Below are 25,666 nucleotides of genomic sequence, written 5' to 3' on the forward strand. Positions count from 1 at the left end.
GTGTGCCATCTGCTTGCAAAATAGTGTGTAGCTGTGGAATCTTACATTGAATGCCATCCTTGCCTCCATTTTCAGTCTTTTCTGTTCACTGCATACAATTTTTGCAATCCAGTTCAATTATAAACCATTTTAACTGAAAACAAAGTGGAGCAGTATTCTTCAAATTTTTTGTGCCTTCTTGTGCTAATGTCAAGAAATATGCCAGTTAATTTTGATTTTGGACTTGGTATTTGTGTTTCTAAGAGGAAACTTGCTTTTTAAAAATAAAAATAAAATTAAATGAATGGCTTGTCTTTAGCCATTTAGTCAAGAGTCCAAATCATTCAAGCTCAAGTTTGACATTTGGCAGCAGCGTCCAGGCTATGATCAGAGCTGTAACCCTCTGACTCTGGATTCTTCTTTACTCTTTTTTCCTTGCAGGAAAGATATTCTGTAGCAAAAATGGATCTTGTTAAAAAGAGGTCAGTGCTAGAATTACAATAAATAAAAAAGGACAATTTATTCCTAAGTATTTGTACTTACTAATCTGTTTTTAATATTTGTTCTTTAGCATCCACTTACGAAAGGGTTTAAGAGCTTATATATACTGTAATCTTTTTGACGCCTACTTCCTATAGAGCTTTTGTCACATCTCTTCTTAGCAGAGGTGGTGCTATGTGCCAGATCCATTGTGGCTCCCTTGGAGAAATTACATAGTATATGGATAAATAGTGCTAAATATATCAAGTGGGCCAGATAATTTGAGGTATACAAAGAAAGTCATGGCGTGGATGTAGGTCCATTCAGTATATAAGCCTCATTGTTTTTGGTTCTTGTGATCTTCACTGAATAATGCTCAGCTTTTTAAAAGAGGCGAGTGGTCTAAGCTGGAATTTAATTAATTTAATGCTACCACATATCTCGCTCCTTTTACTTCTGCAACAAGATATTGAATGCTTTTCATTACAGCTAAAATCATCACACATACTCTTACAGAATCAAATAAAAGTAGCTAATAATGAAATTTTCACAATAGCTTTAAAGTGTTTTACGACAGTCACAACTGTCTAATTACCTAACCACTGGTCTGTGAACATCTGTCCCAGTGTTCATAAACTACTGAAATAAAGAAAGACTTTTACTGCAGTTTCCTATGGGAAACATTTAATTAGCGAGCATATATAGGAGCGGCAAAAACCTCAAAGGCTGACGTATTTGGTTTTAAATAAGGTTTAAATCAAGCTCTTTTTTTTTTCATTGAAAAAGTTGTTAGTAACTAATTTAAATTTCTTATTTTCAGTAATGTGACTTAAGTCTGTTCATTGGCTTTTAAAAAATTTGATTGTCTTTAGTAACAGAACTTTGTTTTGAAATTTACTATTATTGTTGTTGTTGTTATTTTATGATTTTTTTTTAAAGTCCAGCTCTTCGCACAACACATAGGAAATTGGTGGAAAATTAAAGATGCAGCTGGAAAGAAGAAGAATGAAAGAAATAATCACAAACAGATTAGCAGTAACCGCGAATGACACAAAATAACAGCACACTTTGTTGCTAAACGTAGGCATTAAAGATATTCCACAAAATCTGCACCACCCCCTGGGCCTAAAATTCATAAAGATAAATATTAAATTAATATAAAAAAATGATAGGAGTCAAAAATAATTGAGAAACAAATAACCAGTATGAGTAACTAAAAATGAGTGTACTATTGTCATATCAATTGAGCTAAGATACAAATTTATACATTAACTTGTCAAGCAACATTATGATAAAAGCCTGAACATGCTGATAAATGGGACTTGACCTGTTTGAGTGTCACACGATCTAATGTGCTTCCTCTGATTAGTGGTGTTGTCGATATAGTAGCTTTGGCTGACAAAGGGAATTGAAGTTTCTGCCAGGAAAAAACAAAACATGTTTTGGAAGAGACTCAGTGGGAGATTTAGTAAGATTTGAAATGATGACATTTGTTTATCGTATACTACGCAGTGAGAGCTTTTGCTTGATAGCCTTTTCTCACTTTTGAAGGAGGTAACATTTAGAGGCTTTTACAAATGAACTGTTCATATATAGTTCTGTAAGGGCTTGTAATGGGCAGGCAGCCTGTCCAGTGTGTAACCCGTCTCTTTCCATATGACAAATGGGAAAGGCTCGTGCACTCCCACCTCCCCGCAAGAAGGCTTGCATCAGTGGTTAGGAAAATGAAGGCATGCATAGTTCTATACAAAAAATATTACAATCCAGAAAAATCTAATTCTTTGTTGAAATGTTTCTGTATTTTCTGTATTTACAATCAAATTAGCAACTTCAAGTATATTTAGTGTCTTGTGACAATGTATCTCTGGGATAACGGCACTGAGATCTACCCAATGTTTGAGAAACATTTATTTTTGACAAAGCACCAGGAGCACACTGGTAGAGGTGACCAGAGCAACACTTCAAACTGCTCGAGTCATGACTGACTCACTGATTCAGTTTAAGTAGGGCTGCCTCTTGTTTTAAGTGAAGCTTATCATACATAAAATTGGCCGTCCTTCTCTGCTGAGAGAAAGTCCTGTTTCCATGAAATTTTGCACTTGTGCTATTACCTATGTCAGATAAAAATTATCAGATAAATTTATCTCAGATAGATTAGTATTAGCACTACCAAACGACAAAGCAAATCTTTATTTTCTAATGGTTTAGCGATGTAAAAGTCAACCAGCCATGGACTGAAATGGGAAGATTTCCAATGTTCGTGGTCAGCTGAATGGCCTGTCAGCGTTCCACGGTGAAGCAAACAACCATGTGCACACTCATTTCCACACACTAACATGATCTTAGCAAGGAAACTCTTAGTTGTGAATGAAGACAGAAAGTTTGCCAAAGTAAACCGTGGGGTGGACCACCTGCAACAAATCTCCTTCACCTAGCTTAATGTTAAAGAAGCAGACAAAGGCAAAAGCTAAAGCTATCCAACGCTCTTATGGAATCAGAACGATGCCACCTTGAAACGAAACCGAAAAAAATATTGAAACCGAAAAAAAATATTGTAACTGAAATAAATGTACTGAAAAATCTTGTATTGAAACCGAAAAAAAATTGATAGTGAAAAACAATTAATTGAAACTGTAATTTTTTTGTTTTCGCTTACAATTTTTTTTTTTCGGTTTCAATCCATTTTTTTTCGGTTTCAAACCATTTTTCAGTTTCACTCTGCTGGCACTGTTTTGGTGTACGGGGGCGCGCTGGGGGGCGGGGATTCCGACCCGCATGTATTTGCATATATTATAATGCTGACCAATGACTGGAGAAAACACTGACGACGCGGCTGCGGTCACGGACAAACTCGCACGTGTCTGTTCGGGAATGGCAGATGCCGAGAGGTCCAGCGTTTACATTACCGACTATTTCAAAGTGACAGCCTGAGGTGTTCTTCAGTAAATTGGACTACCGGACAGGAGGACCTGAGGCCCCACCGCATTATTTTTGGTAAGTTAAATGTGTTTGTAAGCTAATCCGTAATTTAGGTCCTTAGCTAGCTACCTGAGGACCTAGCTAGCTAAAATGAGCACTCGGCTGTCGGGGAAACATGTTTTGTAAAGTTCGTTTAGCTACCCCGTGCAGGTGAAGGAATTTACCCTGACTAAAGAAATCAAGAGAAACGCACCGGGCTGCTCGGTGACTAACCACGGTTACTGTACTTTTATTATGAGTATTATACTGTAAGAGCAACGGGCTGGACTCTGCTTCTGCTCCTGTGCAGAGCTGATTATTAAATATGTGCAAACAGCAGCATGTTTTCTGTCGCTTTCCACATGTGGAAGGACATTAAAGCCAACTTTTAAATTCCCCTCATTAGTCAATAGCTACGGATTAAATAGCAAAGCCCGATACTTATGTACTGAAACCAACTACTTCCGCTTGTCAGCTTTAGTTAAAATGTTACATTTTTCACCTGGTTATTTTTTTAGCTTTTTTTTTTTTAATTTTTTTTTTACGGAGTTTGTTACAAATATTCAGGTTAAAAAACTGTGCAAATTATTTTTAATGAATTATGTTCACAAAGTCACATGTTCAGTACTCTGTACAGCTTGCATCCTTTAGGACAAATAATTTGAAACATTAATATTTCTTGTTCAATACTGAGCTGATAACACCTCTGTATGTTGTGACCAGGATGCAGCAGCAGACTGAACCTCGACTGAAACCTGATCCATCATCTCATCTTTGCAGATGTCCATTTATAAAGCATCAACAACTCAAAGGTAAACATGATATTAGAAAATGTGTTAGTAAGGCCTTTAAAACAAATAAAAAAAATAAAAAGCTGTCGGCAGAACTGTAGGACTGAACAACTTCAGATCCCGAGTGTGTGAGGACGGAGAAGGATCAGCTCTATTTCAGATTTGAGAGATAAACTTTATATTTCAGTTTGTGATGATTCTGTTCTGTTTGTGATTACAGGAGCCGTCCTCAGATTCAGACCTCAGCACCACCCAGTGACAGCAGACAGATCATCCTATATCTTCAATCTTTGTAGTAACTCCAAAATTAACTGAAGAAAACAGTACAAAGGTTAAAGTACCACATGTGCTGTCAGTGAAAGCTGCAGCTGTTTTATTGATAAATTTAAAGACAAAAAGTCAAAAGGATTAATCACCCCTGTAACTGTGTCACTATACATCAGCATTAACAGTACCTCAGTTTGGTGTTTCAGAAAACTGCTGATCTCAGACCTGCACAACTTCTGTTTTAAACACTGAATGTACTCAGCTACATGAAGAGCACATGATGTTTTCTCTGACACAATTAAATAAAACCTGATTAAAGTCAATGGTTGTTACTTATATTTGAACTAAAAACTTGTGATCTGGAATTCTTTCACTGTTTTTTGACAATGGTGTGTTATTTATCATAAAGTAATTCAGAGTCATTCATACCAGAGTAACCAGTGAGCACAACATATATTTAACTTTCTACAGGACTTAAAGCTATTACTATAGCTTATAGCTATAGCTATTACTTAACTGCACTACTGTATAGTTCTGTGTAAATAATCATTCTGTACATATAATTTTTAATCCTACAACTGTTTATAACTTGCATAGTTCACATTTCTGTATAACTGTATATCTCAGATTTCTGTATAGTTTTTCATATTTATATCCTGTTCATAGCCTGTGCATAGTTTGTACTCACTACAGCCTGTACATACTTCATACCATGTACATTGTAACATACCATAATAGACCCATTTCTGTAATATACTTACAATATATATTAGCAATAATATAGATATGTAATATATCTATATCATGGCTAAAGCACTTCTGGATGGATGCAAACTGCATTTCGTTGCCCCTGTACCTGTGCATGTGCAATGACAACAAAGTTGAATTCTATTATATTATGTAAAAGTCCAGACCCTCTGAGGATTATCTGAGTACTTCTAACATTACACAAAGCAAAGGTCTCCATCAGTGTTCATGAAATGCTGGGTTTATCCTTCTTGTGAGGGAGCTGCTGGTGAAGATCACGAGCCCTGCTTGATCCCGGCGACGAGTTTCAGTCTTCCTGGTGTTTCTGAAATGATGCCTCTCACTGTGGGTCAACAGAACTTCTGGCACAGGACAGCTGTAATAAAAGAAATTGAAGAAGTTTTGGGGAAAAAAAATCTTGGAAATGCCCTAAATGTGAGAAGCAGATTTTGTATTTACTTTTCTTTTGCCAATCAAGATAAAGTATAATTTTCACCATACAATTACTAACCTTGTCATCTCCTGCACTGTCTGTTTTGGGTTCTGGGCTTGTCCTTCCCAGCACTCATGAGACTGCTTTGCTGCACTGTGGTATGAGGTGCTAACCTGTTGACAGTGTTGGGAAGGTTAATTTTAAAATGTATTCCACCAAAGATTATAGAAGTACCAACTAGATGTTAAAATCTTAATATAAATGAGTAACAGTAGGTGGACATTAGGTAAGGCTGTACTTTTTGCAGCGATCTCGTGTAGAAAACTATTCAGCGCGTATATAAAACAGGTCAGCGGCTCCGAACCGTAGTAAAGGGACCTCTGGCTAATATGTCCGGTTCGTGTCGGGCTCGTAGCTGAAAACTAGCTTTACTTTGTTGTCTGGGTCAAGTTTGCTAGCGAGAGACAGAGAGAGGCGTTGAAAGGCTGCTTATTGTTTCGGAGGAAAACACGAACACGGTGTACAGTCGAGCCTTAACAGCTTACTTACAGCTGGGCTCGTCAGGCTCTCTTCTTGGCTGCAGTGGTTATTATTATATTTACATGCTTCCAGCTCCTGTTTCTGCTCCGTGACAGCTCGTACTTTTCCTTTTTCTCCCTCCCTCGCTCACAGACACATAACGGGTATGGCAGTCCATTCTCCCTGCAGCACGGAATACACTGCCCATGAGGCTACATTGTTTAGGGCGTTGCCTGTAACACTCTGCTATTGCCTTCATATTAAATAATTTTTGTATAATAATTTTTAGAGGCTCTTATTGTGTGTTTTGTTTGGGTTTCCACCGGTGTGGAATTACCAAAAATAGAGACCATAGCCTAACATATGAAACAGGAAAATACCGCCATGTAATCCATTTATTTCAACAAACTAACTGTATTCTCAATATCACCTATTGAACAGTAACTGTAACGGATACATTTACTCATATTTTGTATTTTAAATACGTAACGCCGGTGCATGTATTATGTTACTGCCCAACACTGCCTGTTGAGATCCTGAGATCCGCTCCTAGAACACCGGCCTCCAACTCCTGAAGAGACACGGGTGTCCCTAAATTTAGCAAATATTAGCTTCAGGCTAGCTTGCTACGACGAATAGGCTAATACCAGCATTTTACCACAACTTCACCAGATGTAGCTAAAAAAACTAAACTAATGTCCAACCACATCATCTGCAAAAATCAGAGATGAGATTCTGAGGCCACCAAAGCGAAAGCCCTCCGCCACTTGGCTGCGCCTAGAAATCCTGTCCATAAAAATTATGAACAGAACCGGAGACAAAGGGCAGCCCTGGCGGAGCCCATCACCCACCGGGAACGAGTCCGACTTATTGCCGGCAATGCGAACCAAGCTCCTGCAACGGTTGTATAGGGATCGAATGGCCCGTAGCAATGGGCCAGACACCCCATATTCCCGCAACACCTCCCACAGGACACCCCGAGGGACACGGTCGAATGCCTTCTCCAAGTCCACAAAACACATGTAGACTGGTTGGGCAAACTCCCATGCACCCTCAAGTATCCTGGAGAGGATAAAGAGCTGGTCCAGTGTTCCGCAACCAGGACGAAAACCGCATTGTTCCTCCTGTATCCGAGGTTCGACTAACGGACGAACTCTCCTTTCCAGCACCCTGGCATAGACTTTCCCAGGGAGGCTGAGGAGTGTGATCCCCCTGTAGTTGGAACACACCCTCCGGTCCCCTTTCTTAAAGATGGGGACCACCACCCCGGTCTGCCAGTCCACAGGGACTGCCCCTGATCTCCACGCAACATTGCAGAGGCGTGTCAACCAGGACAGCCCTACAACGTCCAGAGCCTTCAGGAACTCGGGGCGGACCTCATCAACACCAGGGGCTCTGCCACCAAGGAGTTGTTTAACTGCCTCAGTGACCTCGCCCCCGGAAATTGGCGGGTCATTCCCCCTAAAATGTAATAATTTATTTTACTATTAAAAATTTGGGGGTTGGTTGGTTGGGTTTATTTTTTGTTTTGCTTTTTGGTTTGGTTGGTTTTTTATTTAACTTCTTTATATGTACAGTCAGTTATATATCTTAGAGAGGAAACTGGAATTTGCAGAAATCGTTATCAGCAGGTCAAACTTGGGGAGAAATCTGAAATTGTAATTGGCCAAGAAAACTGCAGTCGATGCGTAGTTTTAGCATGGGCCCTTAAAAATGCTGCTTCACTTCGAGGATTTTAAACAAGCTATAAACCTTGAAAACATATTCATGGAAACATGCAAAAAGATGAGAGGGGTAAGTGCTCACTGAGAGGAAAGGTGAGCTGAGGAAAAAAATGCATTAAAATAGACGGATGATTTGCAGGCCTGGATTAATTCTCACTCCTTTACTTGCTTGGCAATCCAGCCTCAATTTTCTGTTCAATTAAATGTGTCATTCAGGCTGCATGTCATCCCCAATTTCCCTCTCTTTCTATCCCCCTATATTCTCCCTCTTTGATCTTATCTGTTTGCATAAATGAGACTAAATCTTTAATTTCGTCAGTAAATTGTGTTTACACTCAGGATATGCCTTTGGAATGGTTTCAGGAGCTTCTCAGTCAAATACACTTAAGCAAGCTCTCATTCCTTGGATCCTACATCATCCCAGTGTAATACTTTAAGTAAACTATCTCTCAGTATAAGCTCCTGCTATAAAACGCTAAAGCTGTTAGAACTGCTTTGAATAATGATACCATCTTAGCGCCTGCTGCAGAACCCATGGATGTTCTGATGAAATTCAGTTGAAAGAAAGGTCCTCATTGGAGAGCAACATTAGAGGCAGAAGACTGTTTGATGTGAGACATTCACATCTGTGTGATACACATTTATAGTCTCATATTGCTTTTAAGTGACTTTTTTTTTTACAGACTGGAAAGATTAGCATCTCTGTCTAGTCAAAGCTGTTTCTTGATTATAGATCTTTTTGGGTTGTTTTTTTTTCTCAGAACTTACCTCCCAGATCCTGATTTTAACTACTGTAGATTTCTCTTCTCAAGCAAAATGTTTGTATATTCATAATAATTACACGCATCAGGAATTTTCTTTTGCTATGTGGTTTGGGACTTGTAGAAAATGTTTTGTGGCACTAAAGAAAGGGAGCACAATCTGAGAAATCAAAAATGATATTAAATACCTGTGCATGTATTTCTTTGCCAGTTATTTGAAATTGCTACCAATCAAATATCAATATGTAGCCCTTGTAGTATGCAATTACACTGCACATAATGGCCATATTTACCACATTTGATGTCCATGTCTGTGGAGATTCTCTCTGAATTGGAAGTGTGAAAATAAGCCCGGTCGGGCAATGGATGTGCATCGAGAAAGGGGTCATTTTAAAATAAAGACACTACCAGTACAACGTATTTTGTGATTATTTTTGGTTCAGTGTAGGTGCTATAACTTTTATAGCAAATCATTACTCTTTGATCACACAGTAGACAATGCAAAAGAAAATCATGATATGATTCAATTCAAGGTAACATACCTATCAAGATTAAAAGAAAGGGATACAATAAAACACATCTTTAAAAGCTGCCAGTAGCAACTAGTTTGCTTTCGAGGAGTACAGTGAATTTGATCATTTTTGGCTACTACATGACCAAAAATATTTTTGACCACATGCAACAAACTTGCGATCTTGTTGCCTTTAAATGGTTACTTTGAAGACAACAAGCAGGTCTACGATCACTTGTTATCAACGATCACTGCGATAGGATGGCAATGAAATGACAAAAAGAGGGTGCTGGAGTCTGGTATCTTGTATATTAGCAGGATTAACTGCCACAAATTGGTAAAATCCCAAATTGGCAAAAAAAACCCAAACCTCTACATATAAAAATTTACATTAGCTGCTTATGTTTAGTCCAGTCTAGTAGATTCAAAACAGAAAGAAAAATTGTCCTCCACAGTTACTTTGCTGCTGCAGGATGATTTAATTGCAAAATGACATAGGTGCTAGGTAGACTTATTTTTATATAGGAATAGAACCAGTTGGCAACCAGCTGAGTCAAGCATTGCAGACAAATGAGTTGCAGACAAGTTATGATCACCAGCAATTAACACATGATTGTCTGTAATTTTCTTGCAATTAAAAGTGGTCACTCAGAGGTTGAGCACGTTGCACTCTGTTTCAGGCTTTTAGTCACATTTCTACACAGTGATCTTTCACTATTGTTTCTCTTTTTATTCTTTCTGTTACTTCATATGTGTCAAAACGCACACAGTCGAAACGTAGCTATAGATGTGACTACATGGTATGTGTTTGACTAATGTCTGAATGTTATAATATGTTGAAGTTAGGGTAAGTTTAAGTTAAATTAGTACGTGCAATATTCCCAGTTTCAACCTTTGCTTTTCAGACACTTACAAACGCAACAATACAAACCAGTTTAACATGCCAGAATGAAATTCCCCATCCACTCAGTGCTATTTGACCAGCTGTGCTACTTAATGCAACAGCACAGAATGTTTTCAGAAAGAATTAATATTAGACTACAGTAAGTTCCTAAGAAAACAATCTGGTTTGATAACAGATTTTCTTCTGCTTTCCTGCTGTTGTCTTCAGTACATTACCTATTTTTTAAAACCTACATTTGTAAATCTCCATACAGACGAGGAGGCAAGTTGTTCCACTGAGATCAGCAGCAGATATTTGTTCTTTATAAGTTAATAAATGTGTGAAAATGTCTCGGTTCTGTGATGCTCTTCACTCATCTGTGAATGATGCAGTGAATGACAGTCAGGTTAGGGTTAATCTTTTCACTCAGGAGTGTGGTTGCTCTGTTTGTCCATCACAGGAGCTGCAACATCATCACCATTTAAGCCAAAAAACCACACACGTGACATTTCTTCAGCGACCCCCTCATAGCAAGGCATTTTAACAGCTTGGGGTCTGACATCAAATGTTTTGTGTTCTTCTACACATCATACATGTCAGCTGTTACACACAGATTTTACATTAACATTTTTGCATAAATCGCTCCACATGAGTCTTGGTTCTCAGGACCACACACAGCCCCCAATAATTTGTAAAAGAGGAGTTCACTCTTATATTATAAACATATTGATTCTCTGTCAGCCTCTTCTCATCTTTCTGAACAGCCACATAGTTTTCAAAGAGAAACAAATGCTTAAAACCTGCACTTAACTTACATGTGCCCTCATTTTTAAGCTGAAAATTTGCACTGCTCTTGGTGATAAAGGAAATGAACTGCCGGTGCCTGTCTGTGTAGAAATTTAGGAATTATAAATTAGCCCGCTGTTAAGTTCTGGCCAGTCTGACTGAAACAGTCACAACTGGTGGTGAGTCCGCACTTGGCTCCAATACAAAACTACACAACTGATGTAGAGGGCAACAGGTTTGCAACAGACGGCAATAGATTTGAGATTTTTCACAGTTAATTGCAGTATTATCGTAAACAGATTGCATTTAAGTGCCAAGTTGTCCCAGTTCAATCAAAAATTGATAGCAGACTGACTCTGTTGTGTCAAGATGGCGATAAAATGGCAATAAAACAAAGCTGAAGAAACCAACTGACTGCGAGTAGTCTGAGACTTGGTCCTGTCTTTGAAATGGCCATTTAAAAGGTGAAGAGATTGCAAGTTAATTGCACACAGCTGCAATAATTTTGGGCGTGCAGCAGTCTCCAATCACTCTTTTCCCTAGTGTGACTGTAGCTTAAAGAAGATCCACATCACTATCTTCAAACATCAGTAGATACGTCCTTTTTCTGCTTTTTATGACTTTTGCATCGTGTGTATGAAACATTTTCTGTCGTGTTTTTCTGACAAACAACACTAAGTCTACTTATTTATTCAGCTGCAGAATTAGGAACCCAAGAAGATGCTTACTTTAACATTTTTAATTGGCAGTTATTAATGGACTTGCATGATCGTATCTGAAAAAAAACCCACTTTACATTTAGTGTAAATTCACGCTTTTCTCTCTAACCTTTAAAAGTCCAAGAGGTGTGCCACAGATCTGACCTCATCCTCACGCTATTAAGAAACAATGTAAACACATTAATAGACTGTGCTACTTTGTGACCCTTCGAGTGTCATAAGGTTGAAGGGTTAAATGTCTCCCAGTGACTCATTTCCTGTCAGTGAGGCTGAAGATCAAGGGACTCAGCAGCTGTTCACCATGGCTAAACAGGGAGGTATTGTGGGGCAGAGGAGATCAGATGCACTGATGCAAAACGGATTCTGCTTGGAGAGAGGTTGTTGCGATGATACCATCGTCACAGAACTCATTATGTGTGACTGCTGGCTGACAGCCTAACGATACGGGCGCAAAAAAACAGGATGTGATGTCACAGGCCAATCATAGTCCAGAAACACTTGTGTTTCCAGGATGTCGATGAAAAGATTTTTCACACAAAAAAAAAAATACATTTTTTGTTTAGCAGACATGCTGCACACTGCAGCCAACATCTGGTAAGGAGTTCAAAAGCTTGTTTACTTTGCTGAGCTTGTCCATTTCCCCCCACTTCTCTTTTTCATCATATTAGATAAAAGAAGATTGTTATTCCCTCTGTACCAATTTATATTCAGTGCTATGGCTCTGGCCTTCCACAGGTGTATATATATAGAAATTTAAAAGCAGCAAGATCCCCCAGGACAGTTCATAGATGGCATAAATGGTAGCACGTATGATAACAATTAGATGAAAAACGGTATGAAAACAAGGAGCTGAGGTAGTGGTGGGCTCCAGAGCGCCTTGGAGAGGCAGTTAATGGCCCGTTTATAGCTGCCACATTGATTGCTTTGCATGCAAACAGAGAAGTCGCCACAGTACTGTACCCTTTATACAAGCACTGAGGGTGTAAGTACTTGTTGCACTACGATAGCAGTCACACTCAAAAAAACATAATATCTCCGCTAGCACTGGAGAAGTCAAAACCGCAAGCAAATAATTTGAGTTTTTCCAAGAAAGTGTTATGTTTTTAAGCTTTTGCAACATCTCCTGCTGTACTTTCTGTCAGTCTCTGAGCTTCTGTACTGATACATCATTAAAGTCGCAGTAAAAACCAACAAGACTGTAAACTCATGTCTCCAGCCCAGCTGTGGCAACAGCAGCGCCTATGTGAGGTTACAACTTAATCAAACAACAACAAAGCGTGCCTTGCAAAAGCGTCATATTTGTCGACCAGCACCGTTCACAAGGTGGGGAATGGGAAGCAAACATGAGCCATAAAGAAGGTTAAACAGCCAGCCCCATAGGAGACTCGCCAACAGTGTACAGAATCAGCACGAGGCATGAGCTATGATCAATATTTTTCTGTGTACACAAACACAAAATCACATTTTAACAGCTATCCACCATAGTCAAACATTGGAAATGGAAATAGAAATGTTTAGTTGTGAGGTGATAAAAAGTGCTCTGTATGAAAAAGGTCCAAACTGAGGGAGGAGAAAAGTACCTTTTTATTAAGCCAGCTTATTTTGAGAATTTAGTTTTCGTCCATCCATCTAGAGGGTGAGACGAATGTCTTTCTGCTGCAAAACACATGAAAGTGAAATCACATGTAACCAGCTAAATAGCTTTCCTGTCAAAATCATTCACTTGTCCTCTCCCATCTTTCCACACAGCCTTTTTGTCTCAACCCCCTGCTGTTTCAAACACTTCACTAATAACTGACAGATCAGCAATTTGGCTGCGCTTTAATTATGTGCCCAAATTATTCCTCACGCGCATGAATCTTGACTTTTAGTGCAGCACCAACTTTTGCTTTGCTTGAACAAGCAGCACAGTTTCAGGAAGGCAATGAGCAGTTGTCTCACTTTGTTTTTCTCTGTTCGCAGTCATTTAATTAGGCTACATCTAGGTTATTTTCTGTGTCAGACTGTACAGACTCCCATCTCCAACAAGCTCTAAACATAAATACTAAAAATACATCATGCTGTAATATCCTGTCAATACCACACTAGTGACATAAACTTTAATGAGATGAGAACAGATGTTGGCTATTTTGATCTCAATGCAACATTCTCTCACTACTCTCTCTCTCTCTAGCACAGACTAAGTGTGTGTCAGATCCTGTAATGGCAGAAGATAAGTGTCTGCTAAATTAATGTTTTAATGTAGTTACAAATAAGAGGCTTAAATGCATGCATGAGCCTTTAAGTAAGGAATGTGCATACATGGTTTAATGAACTGCGTCAGCTTGGAGACAGTCTATACTCCGGTAGGTAATCAACTACCTTAAATGCTTTTTAGATCCATAATTGCAACATTGGTTTTGTGGATTTATGTGTTTGTTTAATCTCAAAGCATTTTTTACTCTGCAGTTTCCTGCCATACGTCATGGGAAGATAATTTAGGTTCAAAATTAACATGTGTTCAATATGTCCAGAATCCTTTAATACATTGTACCTCATCTTGTTTTCTGTCATGGGTCTTAAACTACCAGCACATGTGCTGGAAGTTTAATGAGAGTTTGGATCTGCATCTCTATCAAAAATTTCTTTTCACATGCATACAAATATTTCTGTTTAGTTATCATTTAATTTTTAATTCCATAATATGCAAGTGTAGTTAGGAACAGCAGTACTAAATAAAGTTCTGTTTGTTATTTTGTTTATATGAAATGTATGAAAATGTACAATGTGTTAGTGCAAATATTTATATATACATAGAAACATAAGTTAATCAAAGATCATTGACTTTTAAACCATGGATAAATTAAGTATGGTTTAAAGTCTTTTAGTAATAGAATACCGTGCAAAAGTTTTGAGCCACTCCTCATTTCTAGCATGTATCAAATTTCTTATATCAACATGCAACTTCAAAATCCAGCCCAATAAAAAAATGACTAGAGGCCTTTTCTCAGAAGCTACTTGCATTGATCATAATTAGTGACACATTTAAAAAATGTTTGGCAAATTGCAGTTAGAATTATGAGCCTGTGGGCTCTCACATGCTGGGTCATAAGTATTGTGTTTGCTTCAGTTAGCATTACATTTCAAAAAATCAACAGAAGAGAAAATTATCTCATGCCACAGATTTTGTGAAACAGTTTCCTGCTTACTAATTATAAACAATGCCAAGCGATATCATAGAGAAGAATCAACCCCAATAAAAACAGTAGAATTTGTGAGCCTTCTATTGTTTAACATTATATGATTGCACCAGCCACCCACTGGACTCAAGGTATCCATGATGTGAAAAAACGTAAGAAGTAAGCACAGACTAAAGAAGTCAGAGAGTCACATCACTCATTCAAGTTACAAGCTGGGAGCACTGACAGCTCTTGTAGTAGATGGTACATTAGACAAGTCTAAGCCTGGTTAATTGCACCACTGTGAAGTACATCAGTGTAGCTCCATCTCCCATGAAGTGTATAGAGGCTGATATAAGTATATGTCGTACTGACAGTGAGGAAGTGTTGCTTAGATTGATAATACTTTATGTTGATGCAGCGAAATGAGAAAACAAACTGGGTGCATGTTTTCGGATCTTTCTGCTCAGTAGTGGATGCACAAAATGGCAATTTTTTATATAAAGTTTAACCCTGAAGACCGACTCCTTTAAAGTTTTGATTATTTGTCTGCACAATTTACAGAACTACTAAACTGAAATGACTCAACAATTAAGGTTTAAAGACCCAAAAGCTCACGGTAAGGAGCTGATTAAGAAATTGTTTACAAGGACTTTAAGCAGAAAATACATGATTTTGTGTAAGCTGCATAGTATTGTTTGAATTCAGTTCAGGAAGTGCTTCCCACTCTAGCTCCATGTTACTTCATTTCAAATTTTGATGGCATATTATTCTGAATAAATTAAGAGAAATTCCACATTGATATGATAGCATCTCACATTTGTTGCTGATTTGCCAGATGCACATAAATGATGTAGCTCTCCCATCCCAAAGATGCTCTGTTGGATTCAGATCTGGTGAGTGAGGAGGCCATTTGAGTACACTGTCATGTTCAAGAAAGCAGTTTGAAATGATTTGAGTTTTTTGACATAGTGTTTTATCCTGCTCGAAGGAGCCATCAGAAAATGGGTACACTGTGGTCAGCAACAATATTCAGGTAGGCTGTATTCAATGCCCAGTTGGTACTAAACAGCCAAGAAAAGCGTGCCAAAAAAAAGAATCCCCAAAACAATTACGCCACCAACAGCCCGAACTGTTGATACAAGGCAGGATCGATCCATGCTTTTTTGTTGTCTGAGTCAAATCCTGAGCCTACCATCCAAATGTCCTGCAGAAATCAATACTCAGACTCTAGCCTCAGTTTCCTGTTATTAGCTGACAGGAGCGGCACCCAGTTGTCTTCTGCTGCTGTAGCCTATTTGCTTGAGAATTAAATATGTTGTGCATAGCTTGCCACTAACAAGTGGTTGTTTAAATTACTGTTGCTGTCCTCTCAGCTCAAGGCAGTCTGGCCATTCTCCTCTGACCTCTGGCATCAACAAGGCATTTTCACCTAGAGAACTGCTGCTCACGGAATATTTTCTCTTTTTTGGATGATTCTCTGAGATCATCTTTCTTCCTCAGTCTGATGCTCCTTTTGAATTTCAGCTGGTCTTCTTGAACATATTTACATGCCTAAATCAATTTGCTGTTGCTGCCAAATGACGGGCTGATTAGATATTTGCATTAAACTTTATGCTTGTAAAGTGGCCAGAGTGTAGGAAAAGTGTGGGAAAAGATAGCACTTACTACAATTACTTAGCACATAATACTTTATTTTTGGAAAGGTCTGGAGAAGCAAAGTGAATAATGACACTGAGTAGGTTATTTGAGAAGCAAGGAGCCTAAGTGATATGGACCTCCTGGGCCTGAGCTGGGACATGGGGTCAAGCCCCCACGTCAGCAACCATTTGTCCAGCTGAAGGGAATGAATACCAGCTCCAGTGCTGCTGGACTGCAGCAGAGCCGGTGCTGTGACTTCACTACATGAAGAAAGCAGATAACGTTTTGTTTGTTTGTGTTTGGGTGTGGAATGTACTGTCACTGTTTTCGGTACGTGCTCTCAGATTACACATAGAAAAGAAATTGTCCCATCATTTAAGGGTGTCACTATCTTGCGTGCGACCCACTCGACTCATCACACAGCAACACTGATGATCATATTTCTTTGTCACTGAAAAGCAGCTTGTTTGTATGCAATGGAGTGTGTGTCTCTCTTGTCTTTTATTGCATCTGAAGAATGACTGAGGCAGTCGGATAGCAAAAGAACACTGTATCTTATCAACTTTGAATTTAAAATAGGAACATGCTGTGCTGTTGTGACCGTCTAGTCATTATCACGTTTACTTGATTGTGGTGTTCACTGATCTTTGTAGTGTGTTTAATTAACAGTATTGCATTACGGCTACAAATCTTTCTTTAATTTTACATAATTCAGATCAAAACGGGATGCCTGGTGATTTTTTTGTCCCAGCTCTATTGTGCAGAGTTGACTTTCATTTTGATTGATTATCTGAGTTTGCTGATCATAGGCAGATCTGAGCAAAAGCTGAGCTTGCCTTCACTTTCAGGATGTTTTTTTTTTCACTAAAACCTGACTTACAAACACATTTGAAGTATAAACAGATTAAAAGGCAGACACAGATTTGCAAAACCTTTTTTTTTGTTCGATCTCAACCAATGTAATTGTCACTTTAAAGCCTTTATCCTCCAGACATGGTGTGCATACAATAAGGCAGGTGATTCAAATAAGTGTGACTCAAGGTTAAATGGTTAATAAAGTTAAGAAATCTTTGCCAGAGAGATTAAATTCTTCTCAAGATGACTTTGAATCTCCCCAAGACAAGAACTAACAGACTTAAAAACTCCTTTGTCCCACACGCCATCAGACTGTTTAACTCCTCTCTGGAGGGGAGAGGGAGGGGAAACAGGAAACAGGAGGACAAAGGAGGGGGGAACAACTAAGCTGTAGTGCCTCTTCACCTCACTGTACAATACCTTGTGCAATACTTTTTGTAAATAGTCAACAGTGCAATAGACTCAATACTTGAAATGTGCAATTCACTTGTATTTTTATTTTTTATTCCTATTTATTCTATTTATCCCCTTTGTATATTTTATTTATATTTGTCTTTGGAATTTATATATGTGTGTGTGTATATATGTATATATAAAAAAAAAACACCCAGCACGCCCCTGCGGGCGGTTTATCCTTCAAGCTCGGGTCCTCTACCAGAGGCCTGGGAGCTTGAGGGTCCTGCGCAGTATCTTAGCTGTTCCCAGGACTGCGCTCTTCTGGACAGAGATCTCCGATGTTATTCCCGGGATCTGCTGGAGCCACTCGCCTAGCTTGGGAGTCACCGCACCTAGTGCTCCGATTACCACGGGGACCACCGTTACCTTCACCCTCCACATCCTCTCGAGCTCTTCTCTGAGCCCTTGGTATTTCTCCAGCTTCTCGTGTTCCTTCTTCCTGATATTGCTGTCATTCGGAACCGCTACATCGATCACTACGGCCGTCTTCTTCTGTTTGTCTACCACCACTATGTCCGGTTGGTTAGCCACCACCATTTTGTCCGTCTGTATCTGGAAGTCCCACAGGATCTTAGCTCGGTCATTCTCCACCACCCTTGGGGGCATCTCCCATTTTGACCTCGGGACTTCTAGGTTATACTCGGCACAGATGTTCCTGTACACTATGCCGGCCACTTGGTTATGGCGTTCCATGTATGCCTTGCCTGCTAGCATCTTGCACCCTGCTGTTATGTGCTGGATTGTCTCTGGGGCATCTTTACACAGCCTGCACCTGGGGTCTTGCCTGGTGTGATAGACCCCAGCCTCTATGGATCTTGTACTCAGAGCTTGTTCTTGTGCTGCCATGATTAGTGCCTCTGTGCTGTCTTTCAGTCCAGCTTTGTCCAGCCACTGGTAGGATTTCTGGATATCAGCCACCTCCTCTATCTGCCGGTGGTACATACCGTGCAGGGGCCTGTCCTTCCATGATGGTTCCTCGTCTCCCTCCTCTTTCTTGGGTTTCTGCTGCCTGAGGTATTCACTGAGCACTCTGTCAGTTGGGGCCATCTTCCCAATGTATTCTTGGATGTTCCTTGTCTCATCCTGGACTGTGGTGCTGACACTCACCAGTCCCCGGCCCCCTTCGTTCCGCTTAGCGTACAGCCTCAGGGTGCTGGACTTGGGGTGAAACCCTCCATGCATGGTCAGGAGCTTTCTTGTCTTTATGTCAGTGGCTTCTATCTCCTCCTTTGGCCAGCCTATTACCCCAGCAGGGTACCTGATCACGGGCAGGGCGTATGTGTTGATGGCCCGGATCTTGTTCTTACCATTCAGCTGACTCCTCAGGACTTGCCTGACCCTCTGCAGGTACTTGGTGGTTGCAGCCTTTCTAGCGGCCTCTTCATGGTTCCCATTTGCCTGCGGGATCCCCAGGTACTTGTAACTGTCCTCTATGTCTGCAATGTTGCCTTCTGGTAGTTCAATCCCCTCAGTTCTGACTACCTTCCCTCTCTTTGTTACCATCCGACTACACTTCTCCAGTCCGAACGACATTCCAATGTCATTGCTGTATAGCCTGGTAGTGTGGATCAGTGAATCGATGTCTCGTTCACTCTTGGCATACAGCTTGATGTCATCCATGTACAGGAGGTGGCTGACAACTGCTCCGTTCCGTAGTCGGTATCCGTAGCCAGTCTTGTTAATGATCTCACTGAGGGGGTTCAGGCCTATGCAGAACAGCAGTGGGGACAGAGCATCTCCTTGGTAGATCCCGCACTTGATGGTAACTTGTGCTATGGGCTTGGAGTTGGCCTCTAGTGTTGTACGCCACATCCCCATTGAGTTCCTGATGAAGGCTCTTAGGGTCCCATTGATCTTGTACAATTCTAGGCATTCCAGTATCCAGCTGTGGGGCATTGAGTCATAGGCCTTCTTGTAATCAATCCAGGCAGTGCACAGGTTGGTCAGTCTGGTCTTGCAGTCTCGGCTGATTGTTCTGTCTACCAGTAGCTGGTGTTTTGCACCTCTGGTGTTCTTGCCAATTCCTTTCTGTGTCCCGCTCATGTATTGACCCATGTGCCTGTTCATCTTAGCCGATATGATGCCTGACAGGAGCTTCCATGTAGTACTGAGGCAGGTTATTGGTCGGTAGTTGGAGGGGACCGGTCCCTTCTTGGGGTCCTTGGGGATCAGGACCGTCCGGCCTTCAGTTAGCCATTCCGGGTGTCTCTCGTTAACTAGCAGCTGGTTCATTTGTGCTGCCAGACGCTCGTGGAGTGCAGTCAGCTTCTTCAGCCAGTAGGCGTCAACCATGTCGGGCCCTGGTGCTGTCCAACTCTTCATACTGGAGACCCTTTCTTGGATATCTGCCACTGTGATGGTTACTGGACCCTGTTCAGGGAGGTCACTGTGGTCTGCCCTCAGATCCACTAGCCACTGAGCATTGCCGTTATGGGTTGCATCCTTCTCCCATATGCTCTTCCAGTATTGCTCCGTCTCCAGCCTTGGTGGTGCTGTTCTCTTATTGTTCCCTTGCCACTGAGAGTACACCTTTGCTGGTTCTGTGGAGAACAGCTGGTTTATTCTCCTGCCTTCTATCTCTCTGGTGTACCTCCTCAAGCGGCTGGCCAAGGCTGTGAGTCTTTGCTTGGCAGTTTCCAAGGCCTCAGGTATGGACAGCTTGCTGTATTTCTTAGGCACCTTATTTGTCGCACCTTTCTGCAACTCTGTTAGTTGGCTAACCTCCCTCCGTGCTACTTTGATCTTGCCCTCTAGCCTCCTTCTCCATGGAGGGTACTGCCCCTTGTGGCTGTTCAACTTGTAGCCAAGCATCTCACTGATCACTGCTGCCGTATTGTAGATCAGCTTGTTAGTGTCGGTAATCGTGGTTGTAGGTATTGCCCGTAGTGCTGCATTAACATCATCTAGCAGACCTTCTGAGGGTACTTCACGTAATCTTGGTAACCGGCTACGGGGGATCCAGGTTTCAAGCTTGGCCATGATCCTATTTTTCAGGTCAGTTCCTCTCGCACTCAACGATCCTTCTCCTATCGCACTTGGGGCTATGTACCCAATCTCGGGTGGGGGTGATGATATCTCCCCCCTGACCTGGCGTCCTGACTCCTCCTTGCCGTAGCATTTGTGTTGTACCTCGTCAATCTCTAGCTGTGAGAGCAGTCCCTTCTTTCGAATGTTGGAACACTGAGCTACTAGTTGTTTCGCCGTCATTGTGGATGTTGGGTATCGAAGAATCCATAGGTCCCTCATCCTATTCATGTAGCCCCTTCCGCCGGGGTTACTTGCGTAGTAGCATTCCAACAACGCCCTGTTTTCATCCCTTGCCCACCGATGCCTTCTTGTTCCAGTAGCCCACTTTTCGTCAGGGTGCCCTGGTTCCTCAACACCTGACGCGGACCTTGTTGATCCGGGCGACGTCCGAGCCGGCATGCCTTCATATTTATCTGTCTCGCTCATGTCTGCGGTAGGCTTGCTTAGCATAGGGGGTCTAGCCTTAGGACCCTTACTGGATACAGACGCCCCAGGCAGGAATCGAACTTGCGATCCTCTGTTCCAAAGGCGTGTAGTTTAACCACTACGCTATCCAGCTGCTCTCTATATATATATATATATATATATATATATATATATATATATATATATATATATATATATATATATATATATATATATATATATATATATATATATATATATATATATATATATATATATATATATATATATATATATAAAAAACACAATTCTGTAACTGTCACGATCTGGTACAGGGATTCAAGCGCAGAGCGGTAAGGTATCTCCAAGGTGTGGTTTATTTACAGTGCAGTGCAATATATGTACAGTGAAGGGATCCAAAACTCCGGGGGGGAAGTCACAGGGTAACTCGCTCACGTCTTCTTCTCTCACACTCACACACTTTCCCGCAGCAGGGAGGTCGCAGGTCCGGGGGGGGAATCTGAAGCAGACGAGAAGGCAGGTCACCAACTAATCACAAGTCACGGATATGAAGCACAAGAGCTGTGAGAAAACTAACGTTAGGGGTACAATCATCCAGCGACGAGAGGATCTGTGTTCCAGCCTCAAATAGTGCTCCCGGTGATGATGGGTGAGTGTTGTCAGGTGTGTGTGTGGGCCAAGGGCGGGAGCCCACAGTGAGCTCCGCCCAGGCAGAGAGGGAGAAAACAGCAACAGCAATTGTAGCCTTGTGGGGCCGACCGGGCAGGCACGGAGACCATGACAGTAACTGTAACTTCGGTCGTTGCTGTGCTTTTTTTTGGAAGTCGAATTTCCCAGAGGAACCCACCCGAGGGATTAATAAAGTTCTATCTTATCTTATCTTATCTTTGAAGCCTTTTTCTTGACAACTTTTATTTGCCTCCACTGTTTTGCTTCCACAGTCTCAAGAATACTATAATGACAGTGAAAAAATAGAAGTTTTCTAAAAGATTTTGCCCCTTGAAGCAGTTTGTTGAACTTTATGACACACAGAATATTCTTCAGATACGGTTTACAGTTCCTTTTTAAGAAAAGTAGGAGCACACACTCCTATTTTATGCAGAACACTACACAGCTATCAAAACAATGCTGCAAACATGAGGCAAACGAGTTACAGCCATAGCATCAAAGATTTTACTAATGGTCTCTTACTTGTGATGCAGCACACTGCTACAACGGTGTTAGACACAATGCTTGTGTAAGTGTATATTTACATGTGTATTGTTTATCTGTCTATGTTCTGTATTTTTTTTAAAAAAGTGGCTACAATACCCAGAATGCCTGGCTTTTCCATTATTGTTGCCGTGTAAAGTGTGTGTAGGGGGCCACTAAAGTGTCACTACCATTCTGTGTTGTTCATAAAGTAGAACTAAAGATATATTCTGCCTCCTTGCTTTAGCATGGTAAATGAAGAACTACACAATATTCTGAGCCAGTGAGTGAATGATAGCATGGAGATCTTGCAGTTGTTCTGGATCTTGTTTGGGATTTGCTGTAAGATTCGACTGGGAATCTGGGGAAAAATTGGGCTCAGTGACAGGTCTGAATCTCAAAAAGAGCTGTCCTTCTTCATTGCACTGCCAAGAAGGTGGGATATACAACACACTGGTCATTTATCATGTACGTAGATCCAGACGCTTTGTCAATATTTTGAAAGCTATTTAAGCTTTTTGTATTTCAAGGAGGAACACTGTATTTAAAAGACATTAATTCTAGCTTCATCAATTTGAGGAAGGGGCATGAATAGACAAATTTGTGACTGAACTGTGACAGAGAGCACAAAACTGAATTTAAAGAAACTGAAGCTCTAACGATGACGGACAAACCTGTGTTTAGTGTGATAAACAGGAGACTACATTACCCGCTACTGGCCACCACCTTTGTTTCGACCTGACAAAGGTCGTTGAGAAAAGGGTGTCAATGGCATTAAGAGACAAGTTGATCAAATCCATAATTCTCTTTTAGGTTTAGAGAACAGACTGTGAGAGACTGTTCCAGGGAAAAGTAATACACACGAGACAAGACAAGGACACAAGAGGCTAAGCAGGGAAGATAAGGGGAAGGAGGAGAGGAGAAAAAGTGCAACTGCCTTCGCCGAGAGCCAAACGAGAAAGCCTGCCATAGAGGAAAGTGTCAGCAAGGCAAAGCCATCAGTCCAAACACAGTCATTGTTTATAGGAAAAATTCATCAAATTGGCCTCAAACTTGCTGGTTCACAAATCTGCCCATACGAGAACAGACTGTCAACATTAAGATGGACACTGGTGCTGACGCTAATGTGCTATCACGGACTATTGCAGATAGACTGGAAGTGCAGTATGAACTACAGTAGGTTGACACAGTGCTCATAGATTTTGGAGGGGCACACAGCAGACTTAAAGGAGTCTCCAGGTAAGCTGTGCTTGCTTGTGCTACGTGTTAGGTTTAGTTTTGCCACAACGGCATCAACTGTACTGCTACTGGGTGCAGACGTGTGAAATTAGGTCTCATCAAAAGAATTAACACCATGGTACATCAGAGGCCACCACCCTCAGGAAAGAGCTGATGCAGTTGTGTTTGAGGGCCTAGGTGAGTTTTCTGGTGTGAATCAGACCTGTGCACACATAAGCATCCCAGCAGTTGTGCGCTGCCACCAGAAAATACCATTTTCACTCATGGATAGGCTGAAAGAGACATTCAGCACCTAAAAAAGAGGAGTCTGATACACAACGTTACAAAGTCAACAATGGGTTACCAGCCTGGACGTGTGTGCAAAAAGGTCCACATCAGCTGTGCTTGGACTCAAAAGACATGAACAAAGTCATGCAGAGCCAGCACTTTTGCATACATCATAATCCTCAGTAAGAAAGAGGGATACTCACAAGTAAAGCTAGAAGAAACATGCTGACATGTGTGCATTCAACACACTATAGGGAAGGTACCAGTCCACTGGGCTACTCTTTGGAATACTCTTTCACCTGCAAAACTCCTTGTGAGCAGCGTTCTGTGGTCCAGAGTTACACTTACACCAGTGGTCCCATCAAATTCAGATGAGCAGACAGGCACAGCAGAAATGGTGCTTCAATAAAACAGCTTTGGTGCTTTCTCTTCAGAGAGGTAGGTATGCATTAAAGTATTCATGGGAACAGTCAACATATGGCATTCTATTTGTGAGAGTCTGAGAGGAACCAAGATCCTATAACATCATTACACAAGCGGGAGCGTGTTGTAGAATAAAATAGTTGAGATCTGACAGAACAAAGTACAGGGATATCCCTGAGGAAACCATAGACTTTGACAGTGCCATGGAACAAGAAGAGGAATTGTCAGAACCAGAGGACACCTGAAATGGAAATGATGGTGAAAGTTTCTCAGAGGTAGAACTCACAAATGCAAGAATTCAAAGCATACTGCATTAGCTGGACAAATAATGAGACCACCCAAGACTGCAGGTCTATATTCAACGCTGGTATAGTACGGTAATACAACCTTTATCATTACTTTTTAAGTAATGATAAGAAGTTGAGGGTGAGGTGATGTTACGATTGCTTGCAAGATCAATAATTGTCATGATTGCAATTGTCAAATCTGATGCTAAATTAGGCTTAAAACTAATAGTGTTGCCAGTCTTCAGAATTGAGGGTGTAGCTAAGATGGGTTGTTACAAGGACTACAATACCAAGATTGCCTGGGCAGTGACATAGTGTGGGTAGCACCGTTGTTGCTGTTTTTACCTTGTAATGTGGCAGTTTCCACCAGTGCAAGTGCTCTTCTGTGTTGTTCATCAAAAAGATGCAAAACAAGATCACACCTCCTGTTTTCATTTGTAATCACCTTGTTTGCATCATAAATAAGGTGCAATATGTTATGTTCAACTTCATTTTAATAGGAGAGATCATTTGGAAGAATTGCAGATGATTTATTTGGGATACCAAGTTCTCTTAAACTGTCAATTAGACGACCAACCACAGCTGAACAGAATCCCAGCTGTCTTGAATCAGGGCAGGACTGCTTGGAGTCTAGACGCTGGTGGTGGTGAAGATGATGGAGGCTTGGATGGAGCGCTCAGTGACCAGGACGAGGTGGAAATGGGCAGTATGCGAGTGGAACAAATGAGAGTCAGAATGGCAGAAAAGCACTGAAATTTAAAGTCCGCAGAATGTAACGGAGAAGGCAGGCAAGAAGATAATTGGACTATTTCATTGGTGTCATCGCTAAGTTTGACAGCGTGGGAAAATGGAAGCAATGTAAAGAATAGACTAGCCGCTGAACACCCAGGAAAGCAGGCAGATGAGTGATTAGAGATCTTCCTTATTGAACTTGTGCATAAGCTTCATTAGATATTAAAGAAAAGGGTCATCTGTCCTTTTAGAGTTAATCAGAGATTTGGAGAGCATGGCAGATTCTCCCTTATTCTCCCACACTTGATTCTTTATTTTAAGGCTGAAGTAGCGTGATTGTTTTTTCAGTATATTAAATTTGAAATGTGTTTTAAATTAATTAAGCTGTTCTCTGTCTTCCTTCATT

At 40.8% G+C, this 25,666-nt stretch overlaps 1 protein-coding gene and 1 long non-coding RNA gene across 2 annotated transcripts in view; both read left to right on the forward strand.

Moving 5' to 3' along the window:
* The window catches only part of LOC146705648 (matrix metalloproteinase-17-like), a 96,248-nt gene that overhangs the window by 11,164 nt on the left and 59,418 nt on the right, over window positions 1-25,666 (forward strand). The window lies entirely within an intron of this gene.
* On the forward strand, window positions 3,176-4,791 carry LOC146705649 (uncharacterized). The gene is made up of 3 exons (XR_014921389.1): window positions 3,176-3,453; window positions 4,141-4,229; window positions 4,429-4,791. It is a non-coding gene; the product is annotated as an uncharacterized LOC146705649 (long non-coding RNA).

The sequence above is a fragment of the Copadichromis virginalis genome, linkage group LG7 (genome assembly GCF_057382275.1).
Source record: "Copadichromis virginalis isolate Kocher_CV1m ecotype Utaka linkage group LG7, C_Virginalis_male_GT1.1, whole genome shotgun sequence".
NCBI lineage: Eukaryota > Metazoa > Chordata > Actinopteri > Cichliformes > Cichlidae > Copadichromis > Copadichromis virginalis.